Source organism: Vidua macroura, chromosome 2 (genome assembly GCF_024509145.1).
Source record: "Vidua macroura isolate BioBank_ID:100142 chromosome 2, ASM2450914v1, whole genome shotgun sequence".
NCBI classification, from domain to species: Eukaryota; Metazoa; Chordata; class Aves; order Passeriformes; family Viduidae; genus Vidua; species Vidua macroura.
In genome coordinates this window covers 117,143,349-117,150,146 of record NC_071572.1, presented here as the reverse complement: position 1 = coordinate 117,150,146, position 6,798 = coordinate 117,143,349, and positions in this window count along the sequence as shown.

Genomic DNA, 6,798 nt, shown 5'->3' with positions numbered 1-6,798 from the left:
CCATAGGGGATCACCCCATCCCATTTGCTTGTGGTCTGCTCACGGCTCTGGGCTGAAAACAGAGCTTGGGGCTTGGGCCCTGAGCTGGCCCTGCTCACCAGAGCCACACAGCGGGGCTGAGCTGCCCAGGTTTATCCAGGAGAAAAGCCCTGTGAGGCTTTGAGCATTAGGGGGGCTGCCCATGGCGCGAGGTGAAGGGAGAGGGGCCGGGCCACCTCCTTGCCCCATGGCCGCCTGCAGGGCAGGGAGGATGCTGCCCGTCCTCGGGCAGAGCCTGAGCCCTCACTTGTCAGCCTAATTAGCTGGCCCTTGTGTGATCTAACTGGAGCTGAGCCGAGGGCCAATTTGTGCTCATTTACCAGAAGTGGAGGCGTTTGGAGTGAAGCTGCCCCGGTGGGGTCACAGGGAAGGCTGGGAGGAAAGCAGCACGAATTCTGCACTGCCTGGTGCAGGTGAGGCTTCCTGCAGGTATCTGCAGGGTGCTGAGCCCATACAGGCTGCCCTGGGAGCATGGGCACTAAGCCCAGGCACAGACAGAGCTCCTGGGCACAACCCAGCTGAGTGCCTTGCACACAGAGCTCCTCTGACACGCCCAGGAGGAGGGGGGTGCTGCTGGATGCTCCGTGGCCAGGAGAGACCCTTTGGTGAGCAGTAACAGAGGAACCTGCAAGGGGTCGGTCTCTTCTCCCAGGGAACAAGTGACAGGGCAAGAGGAAACCCCTCAAGTTGCACCAGAGGAGGTTCAGGTTGGATATTGTGAAAATTCCTTCCCCAAAAGAGCTGTCCAGCCCTGGCACAGCTGCCCAGGGCAGTGGTGCAGTCCCCATCCCTGGAGGGACTGAAACCTGTGTGGATGGGGCACTTGGGGACATGGGACAGTGGTGGCCTTGGCAGGGCTGGGGAAAGGTTGGACTGGAAGGTATCAGAGGGCTTTCCCAATGTGAACAATTCAGTCATTCTGCAATTCTATGGATGTGGTCCCTGGCATCCCTCCCTGAGCAGTCCCTGCCCAGAGTGTGGTACGGTGTACTTCTAGAGGCCAGGCTGTGTCACAGCACGGCTGGGGACACGCACAGGGGTTGGTGGCCAGGCTGTGTCACAGCGCGGCTGGGGACACGCACAGGGGTTGGTGGCCAGGCTGTGTCACAGCACGGCTGGGGACACGCACAGGGGTTGGTGGCCAGGCTGTGTCACAGCACGGCTGGGGACACGCACAGGGGTTGGTGGCCAGGCTGTGTCACAGCACGGCTGGGGACACGGCGCAGAGGGACAGGCTGCGGGCGGGATGGAGCTGTGGGCAGCCAGCAATCCCTGCGGTGGTGTCAGTGATTCCCAGCGATGCCCAGCCTTCCCAGGAGCCTGCTCTCCCCGCGGGGCACCTCTGGGATTAACCCTTTTAATTGGATCAGCAGCCCCAGGGCAGAAGCCGCCGCTTCGCGGTCGGTGGCATCGCCTTCGTCGCCCCGCTCCTCCTCCGTGCGTCCGTGCCCTCCGCAGGCATCGCCCCGCCGGGACCCCGAGCTGTGAACACGGGGTGGATTCGGGGGCAGAGCTGACACGGTGCCCTGGCACCTTTCATCTCTCAGCACCGGCTGCGTGTGCACATCTGTGAGCAAAGAGCAGCCCCAGCTTGTGGCTGCAGAGATGGTCAGGGAAGCGTGGAATTGTTTGGGCCGGAAAAGTCCTTTTCACTCTCTCCAACTCCCCGACGGGAGGGGGCGGCCAGTGGGGTCGGGCTCTGCTTCTGCAGGTCCTGCCTCCACTTCTGCAGGACTCAGACCTCCTGCTGCCACTTCTCTGGGAGCTGCATCTCCTGCCAGCCCTCCTGCAACGCTCTGTCCTCTGCTGTGAGCTGTTTGGGGTGCAGTAAGTGCCCAGATCTCTCACGGCTGGTGCAGCCCGTGCTGAGACACGCTCGCTCTCTGCAGAGAGCACTTGGGCACCGGCTCCAGTTTGGGTCCCCAGCATCAGGCAGGCAGGGGCTGGATGGACCTGGTTCAGCTGGAAGAGATGCCAAAAACGTTTTCCCCTTCAGAAATGCTGGAACTGGGACCAAGGGAGGGAGGGGCATCCCATCCCTGGAGAAACCCAGCCTTATCCTGGACACAGCCCTGAACAACCTGAAGTAACTTCAAAGTTATCCCTGCTTGGAGACAGAGGTTGGACCAGGGACTTCCTGGGGTCCCATCCAGCCAGAAGTACTCTGTGGCTGTGTGCTCTGGGATGGATGGCAAGTCACCACCAAAAATCTTGGCTCTACCTCTGGGGTCTTAGGGCTCTTTTACGTCAGAGCCGTGCTATTTCATGCTGTATTATCAGGTTAGTCAAAACACTTCTCCAAACTATATGTCTATATAATTGCCAGCTACACTCACTTCCTTGGCCCCTGCTGTTTTCCACTGCATGGGGTTTTCAGCCACGCAAAACATCCACTTTCAGCTTCGTGTGCACCAAGCCCCCTTCCCCGTGGGGAAGCCACCACCTCCTGCTGGAGCCCTGCTGGCCGCAGGAGCAGCCGGCAGAGCCGCTGCTGGTGACGGGCACTGCTCAGCCTGGGGCGTCCTGCACCACCGGGGTCTGCCGGGGAAGTGCAGCCATGCCAGAGGGTCTGCTGCTGCCCCAAGTGTCCTGTGTGAAGCCCACCGCTCCGGAGGTGGCTTGAATTTTTAGGCATCTCGCGATGAATTGGGATGTATGTTCTCGTATCACCTTCCCCCAGTCAAAGGGGGGGATTTCTCCTCAAAAGGATAGGATTTCCCTTAAAATCTCTCCATAGAGATCCACATACTGCACTGGGCAAACGTTTCCCCTGCATCCACTCTCCTCTGCACATCCTTTTCTTTTTTTTTTTGGGATGAGAAATGGAGAAACCAGAGGATTGTCAGTGCTGCAGGGCTCACAGGCTGTTCTTGTGCCACCACAGACCTGTCTCCTCTCCAGACTAAACAGTCCTAATATTTCCTGTCTCTTCTCACATAGAAATGTGTCTGTAATCACTCTTTTCTCCTGTTCCTTCACCTTTTTGGATGCAGGAGCAGCTCAGGATGTACCTAATCTGGCAGGTTGTCCAAGCTCTGCTGGGGAAATGGGATCACATTTCCCTGTCTCCACCTTTGTCAAAGCTTGACACCCCCAGAATCAGGAAACAAAGAAATCCCTGCAGGAGAGAAGCCTTGCCAGCAAGTCAGGACTATCCGGACACTGGAAAAAGCCCCTGGCTTCCTGGAAGATTGCTGCTGAGAAAGGGGTGATGAGAAAAGCAGGGAAACCCTTGGAGATCGCAGCTGGAGCCAAAGGAGGGATGGAGGAAACGTGACTGGCATGGCACGAGCACAGCCCCAGAGGCCCTTTCCTCCTGCAGGATGCCTGGCCTTTGCCCATTCCCCAACGTGGGCATTCCAGAGGGCAGGTAGGACAGACCCCTGGCACAAAGGAGCTGGTGGATTGTCCCGTGGCTCTCCTGCCCCGTGGGATGAGGGAGATCCACTTTTGCTGCCTCTGACTGAACCTCTGGGTGGCTTTTCTTGCTCCCCTGGTTTTTGGCCATGGAAGTGTGTAGCTCCAGCAGAGATCCCTGTTTGTACAGGCTGGATAAATCCAAAGGAAACTGCTTGCAAGTCCTTCTCACCAGTGTTGCCAAAAGACCATGATTCAGTGCTACTTTTTTGGGTAGAAATTAATTAGTTCAGGCCCATCACAATTATCTAACTCAAGGAGCACGACAATAACTCACTGTCTAATGGCTCTTCATGGCCATTTAGCACCATCTGGGTCGTCTGATCAGGGGCTTTGCGAACAGTTGAAAATGAAGTAAGAAGGACTGCTTGGCCCAGACACCTCTTTTTGCCTCCCAGCTGCACGGACAATGCAAATAATCTTGGTGGACCCATTAGACACAGGGACAGAGCAAACATCAACACACAGCTCGCCCAGCTCCTCTGAGACTGGAGTCCCCACGTGGAAGGTGGTGGCTCTGGAAGGAGCAGGGAAAAAGAGCTTGGCCACATCTCCTGCAGCCCCGACTGGCTCCTCTTGCAGCTTCAGGGGCCGAGTTTGAGTGGTGAGGACTGACAGCTTCCCCAGCCCCTGGCCGTGCCCTGTGGCACCAGACCCCCAAGCAGACACACACACCCGTGGAACAGAGCCCCACTCAGGGCTCAACTCCAGGACAACCTCAGCAATCCATCCTCCAGCCTCCAGGCAAGGGCAACCACAAGGTATTAAACCCACAGGTCCAAAAAGGGGCGGACAGGCAGGTCTCCAAGAAAACTTTCTAGATGGGAAATGCAGGCAAGTGTTCTCCCAGCACCACCTGCAATGCCAGTGTCCATCCAAACAGGGCAAAATTAGGAACTTTAACTTTTTTTTTTCCCTACCTGTCTATACATCTGTTTTTGGCTTGGTGCTGAGTGCTGCAGGCTGCAGTTTTCACAGGAAACCTGGGAAAGGGGAGGTTTGCTCACTGAGGGCTGCCCGAGGCACAAGTTTGCAAGCAGGATTTGGCAGGGGGCTGCAGAGGGACCCACGGGGGCTCCTCCAAACCCCGTCAGGCTTCCGGCTCCTGTTCTGTGGCAGGAAGATCGGCACTGAGAAATGAATGGAAATATTGATCCCCTTCCAAGCTGCTTTTGGCACGTCCCGAGAAGTTACGCAGACACCAGCGTGGGCTCCTGCTCCTCCCCAGCGCAGAGGGGGAACCTGGAATGGCCTGGGCAGACACAGAGGAGAGCTGCACCTTGTCCTTCCCTCCACGGCTCCCCTGGAAGTCAGGAAGAGACAGTTCCACGAGGGGTGGAGGCTTTCAATACGTGCCCATGGCTGCATCACTCAGCCGTCACCCCCTGGGACAAGAGGTCCAGGGAAAAGTGCAAAGTGCTTTGCTGCCTTCCCAGGGTGGATTACTGGCCTTTGGAGCTGAGCGTGATTTACCAAAAAGAACAAAAAGGTTGATTAGATACGAATATAATTTGTCCCTTCATCTAAGCAACCCCCAGCCTGTGATAGACACCCAAAATTCCCAGGGCAAACTCTCCAGATGGTGTTGACCTGCTAATAAGCAAGAGGCCACGGGACTGGTGTTGGATTTCTGCAGCAGCCTCACCAAATGCTGGCCCATGTTCCCCAAAAAGGCATTTGGTACCTTTGGGAACCTCTTGCCTTGCAGGTCTGAGCAGCCCCGATGCAAACGGGGACACACTGGTATCCCAAGTGTTTTGTCCTTCAGGCTGGCAAGGCCAGGGTTAACCCAGATTCATCCAAAAGGATATAGAGGAAGATTTTGCCTTTGAAATGGCAATTTAACCCTTTCTAGTTGGTCATTTCCTCTGTGAGGTCATTTTCCCATGCCACAAAAGCCGAGTTCTCCCCTCTTCCTTGGCCAGGCAGCACGCGTGCAGGTTGGGCTGGGGATGTCCGGGCTGCCTTGGCTGCTGGCTCAGCCCGAGGGACTTGGTGTCTCCCAGGACAGACAGACGATGGGCTGCACGTGGAGAAGTGGTGGGAGGTGGGACGGGCAGCCACAGCTCAGCCCTGGCTCCCTGCTCTTTCCGTCGGAGATTCCAGCAGCAGAGCAGCCTGGTCCCTGCTCGGGGCTCCAGGACAAGCTTTGGGTGATGCTCTCCCCCAGCCTGGGGTCCCTGTTCATGGTGGGGATGGCCCCTCATCCCCTGGAGATCTGCACCCCCAGGGAGCAGCCGTGCTCCCCACACCTGGCCTGGGGAGGAGGGATAACGTCATCCGCAGCTCCTTGGCACAGAAGTGGCTGCAAATTCCCAGCCAGCGGGCCAGAGGAGAGGCCAGCTGGGGGAAAAGTCCTGGGGGAGCCCACAGCCAAGTCTCCCAGCTGGGAATTGGTGGGGAGGGCTCAGGCTCCGCTCCTCGCAGGGCCTGCGGTTTTCTTCCCTTTCCCCAAGGTATGGGGAGGGAGGAGGAATCTCCTGCAAGCAAAAATCCCTGGGATTTTGTTCTTCAAACACCGTGGTTAGGGATGATGCAGTGGGGGATGTCCGTGGAAGACCTGTGGGGAATGACATCCTGGTGATCCTATGGGATGGACTCTGTGCACTATCCTCTCCCATGTCCTCCTCTTTTTCCCCTCTCCTTGTTTGTTTCAGTTTTTAGACATCCTGGAGCTTTTTGAGAGGTTCAAGAGAGCATTGAGGTGGGTGACAAAGCTCTCCAGGCTTTGACCTGGGCTCCAGTCCTTGCTTTGATGCCAGGAGGGCAGAGTCTGCTCCCCTTTCCAGCCCGTGGTCCCTGCTGGGAGAGATGGGATCTGGGGAAGCAGATGCTGCTCCCTGGGTGGTTTTTTTCCCCCTGTAGTGAGTTTTGAAGTTGCCAGCCCCTGGCCATGGCGCTGCTCAGACTAATGGAGGGGAGTGTGGGTGAGGAGATGCCCCCTCCTCGGGGGAGTTCCCTGGGGAAGGGGGTGCACTGCCCCAGCTCCAGCGTCCCCCGGCGGGTGTGTCCCTGCCGTTTAGCCCCGTTCCCAGCGAGGGCGGGGCCGCTGGAGCTACGGCGACATCCCGGCGAGACAATCCCTGTCACCTGGGGCCCTGGCACCGAGCCAGACCCTCTGCGCATCCCCGGGGACATCCCGTGCCCCACAGGGGACCCGCCAAGGGCAGGGGTGTCCCTGGGGTGACCGGGACCTCGCAGCCGGTCCCTGTACTCCCCCAGCAGCCACGGCTCTCCAAACTGCGGGCACCTGTCCCCAGACACGTCCCTGTCACCGGGGACGACACGGTGGTCCCTTCGCTGAGCCCCCCGCGCCCCCAGCCCGAGCGGCCGCTTCTGCTG